The sequence below is a fragment of the Aplysia californica genome, unplaced genomic scaffold (assembly GCF_000002075.1).
Source record: "Aplysia californica isolate F4 #8 unplaced genomic scaffold, AplCal3.0 scaffold00836, whole genome shotgun sequence".
Lineage (NCBI taxonomy): Eukaryota > Metazoa > Mollusca > Gastropoda > Aplysiida > Aplysiidae > Aplysia > Aplysia californica.
Window position 1 is genome coordinate 201,116 of NW_004798106.1, and position 3,540 is coordinate 204,655.

General features: G+C 37.4%; 1 protein-coding gene across 1 annotated transcript in view; it reads left to right on the forward strand.

Annotated features, from left to right (window-relative positions):
• The first annotated feature begins 579 nt into the window (after positions 1-579).
• Positions 580-3,540, forward strand: part of LOC101859978 — a 53,433-nt gene continuing 50,472 nt past the window's right edge. Inside the window, exon 1 of the mRNA XM_035972774.1 lies at positions 580-659. The gene's annotated coding sequence lies outside the window, so the exon portion shown is untranslated. The remainder of the gene's footprint in view (positions 660-3,540) is intronic.

The window sequence follows — 3,540 nt, forward strand, 5'->3', positions numbered from 1 at the left end:
TCTCTGTGTCTGTGTGTTTGTCAACTCTTTCTCTGTCTTTCAAGCTTACGGAGGGGCGCTAATGTGCTGCTTAATCTGGGCATAAAGAAGATTCAAATAATGTATCTCAAGGAATAACCAGAACACTAGGACGTCACAAACAGGAATTGCGGAATATTTATTATTATCCTTTGAAAACAGTTGACTATATTTTCACAATGAAATACTTTAAAAATGTCAGATACATACTATTATCATCGTTTACTGGAACGGAAAGTAATATTTGCTCACAGAGACTGCACTCGACGAAACTCCTCAATGCATCTGCCTGCTGGGGTTGCGATTGATTTATTTCTCTTAGAATGAAATTATACCGTATGTCTAAACGTTTGAGTTAATGACAAAGTATGGGTAGAAAAAGAACGTCTTATTCTCTAAGAAAGTAAATCTTAATACTCTTTGCCCCTACCATACAAAACTTTCAAGACTTTAGTGATGAAAGTGTTGGTGTTTATCGAGAGGTATTTTGGTGGGCGTATTTCCAGAAACGACTGAGTTCGTTAAAAAAATCTGGGCTTAAAGTCATATGGAGCAATGGCGGTGGCGTCGTTTCTAAGCGAATGTAAACAAACGTGCTTTTCGTTTCATTATGGATAAAACAGACTACACAGTTGCATGTGGTAAGGGTAACAATACTGTTTCTGTGACATAGTGGGTATACTCTTTAATGCTATAAGACTATTGATTTGTGATTGGTGTTCTGATGACATTTTTTTTCTGTCTCTGTCATGACTTTGTTCTGGTTTCTTATTCTTGTCAAAGTCGCAATCACATTCTTCCAAGACAAGTCGAAGCGACTACAGAATTAACTGTAGATAGTGTTACGAATAAAAAGTATCAATTAGAAGACTGAATTAACAATTCTCTGTATAGATCAGTGTTTTGGCTGTTTTGTCTTGAATATTTAGTTCATTTGAATACAACATTTTGAGTAGTAAAATATTTTCGTTGTCATCGCCGGTCGATGGACTCGGTTCAAACATGTTTCGATTAGTTGTTCCCCTTTGCTGGCAACTGAAGTTTTGGCCAGCTCTGGCACGCAGCCAGTACAAGTGCTGGAAGTTGGAGAGATTTCTTTGTTCTTCATTTACGCATGTTGGTTATTCAATGGCCTTTATATGTGTGAGCCTCGAGCCATTCCAAATATTATGATACGCATTTGCAGAGAATTGTTTATTGTTGCAGCTGAGTTTAACCTCTGGAGTTTTGTTTTTACCATAGCCTACTGTTTCTGCTCAGACTCAGAGATGTTGTTTCTTTGAGTTTCCTTTTTTTTGTGCAACAGACTCTTGCTCACAGTTCCAAGTTCAATGTCCTCGTTTGAATGGAAAGATTCGAGCCCATAAAACTGAGAAATTTATCCCATCCAGTCATCACAACTTTTCATCAGAGTAAGTCGCTGAGTTATCTGTTTATTTATTCTTTTTGATAAGGGGTGATCTGACAACAAGCAGATTACTCCCAGTGCCATCTTCTGATGGAAAATTCATTAAATTTAAAATGTAAACTAAAATATTGTTCATAGTCTAAAGCTTTAACCTGCCTCAAATTTATTTAGAAATATAATTCAGTAATTTAATTATTATATATATATATATACAGCTTTTTATTTTAAAAAATGGTAGTGTGACTGTATGAATGATCTACAACGGTAAAGGTGCAATTTTGCTTTCTTCAGTTGTCTGTACATTTCTTCTTTCTTGAAACACCCGAATAAGGGGGGAAAATCATTGAAATTATCTGTTTTTTCAAATTCAATCTTTAATAGAAACAGTATACCGGTATGACACACATGGTATACTGATCAGATTTTTAGGTCCCGAATGTGTTCTTATATATCTATATTATATGTGTGTGTTTATAACGTAGAATCTACATAAGTTCGCACAAATTAAGTTCATGAATTATAATGAAAAGGTTTCCATGGCTGGCTGATTTCGCAATGAGGGCTATACTAGACTATATATATATATAATATTAACCCTATCCGTACGTCGTGTTTTACTATCGTATCCACACAACGTGGGGAACTGTGCCACCACTTTCCAAAGAGGAAATTTGCCCGTTAATCCGATTGGTACGCTTTGCATAGCAGTCTGTCAAAATGATTTTTTGAGAAATACTGAAAGTTTCAAAGAGATCTTCGTGCTAAAGTATTCTAAAATGTGAAGAATACTACCGGGTAGGGTTAAAAATACTGCTAAGGAAAGTGGTTAGTTCATTTCCTGTCAACTCGGAAGCCTTTTTGAGCCTCTATTTAATTTGTTAACTCCAGACAGTTACGAGTAAATGTGAGAAATGGCTTTGTTCATGCAATGCTGACTGTCTGACATTGTATGAGAATTAAGTAGTTTAGCGTCCCAATGTTTAATGAAGAGTGCTGCTGAAGGGAAGCGTTCAGGCTTTCTGTCACAACTTCTTAGAGGTAGAGAATCTTCTACACAATCATGAGGAATCTCACATCTCCCCTTACCTTCTCTCTATCATGGTTATGTGCACAGATGTGCGTGGAAGAGAGGATGTGTGCGGGAAGAGTGTGTGTGTGTACATGGGCGTGCGTATGCGTTTGTGTGCATGATGTGTGTGTGTGTGTGTGTGTGTGTGCTTGTGTGTCTGGGTGTGTGTTTGTGTGTATGTGTGTGTGTACATGTGCATGCGCGTATATGTGTGTGTGCATGATGCATGTGTGTGTGTGTGTGTGTGTGTGTGTGTGTGCATGATGTGTGTGTGTGAGAGAGGGGGGGGGGGAGATTAAGTCTGAGGTTCTTTTGAAATTGTTTCTTGAGCTTCAGATTGTTTCTTTTTTGTTTTTTGACATACTAATGCGAATCCTCCCTTTTGCTCACTTGATGGAGAAAATCATACAATATAATGATAATAGTGATCACGATAACGCATAATTTCCAACCTCACTGCGAGGCTGTTTTTATCATAGAAATTTTTACACATATATACATTTTTTTGTTTTACGTACGCGCAAGTCAATTAATTTTTAAGATGTGATGTCTTTTTCGATGTAATGCGCATTGAGCATTTAAAAAAAAAAATTGGAAATGCGCAGTATAAATGCTATTTTTTATTATTATTAATAATAATACATAATAATAAATAGTAAAATATTAGATAATAATAGATAGCCATGATGACAGATGGGTAGGGGAGGGAGGGGATAATTATTTTTATCGAGTATTCCGGTCTGTCTGCTGGGACATCGTATCCCTCTCAGCCTGGGTTGTCCCTGACAGCCTGCAGGGTTTGAAGCCCGCCTCCTAAATTGATCTAAACTGTGTCGATGAGGGTGTAAAAAACAACCATTACTAAACTAACATGAGAAAGAAGTTTCTCCCACCAGGACCCAAGACGGTCAATGATTCAGCAAGTTTGTCTTGTTGACACTGACCCGTTACTTGTGTGTGTGACTGTGTGTGTGTGTGAGACTGTGTGTGTGTGTGTGTGTGTGTGTATGTGTGCGTGTGTGTGTGTGTGTGTGTGTGTGTATGT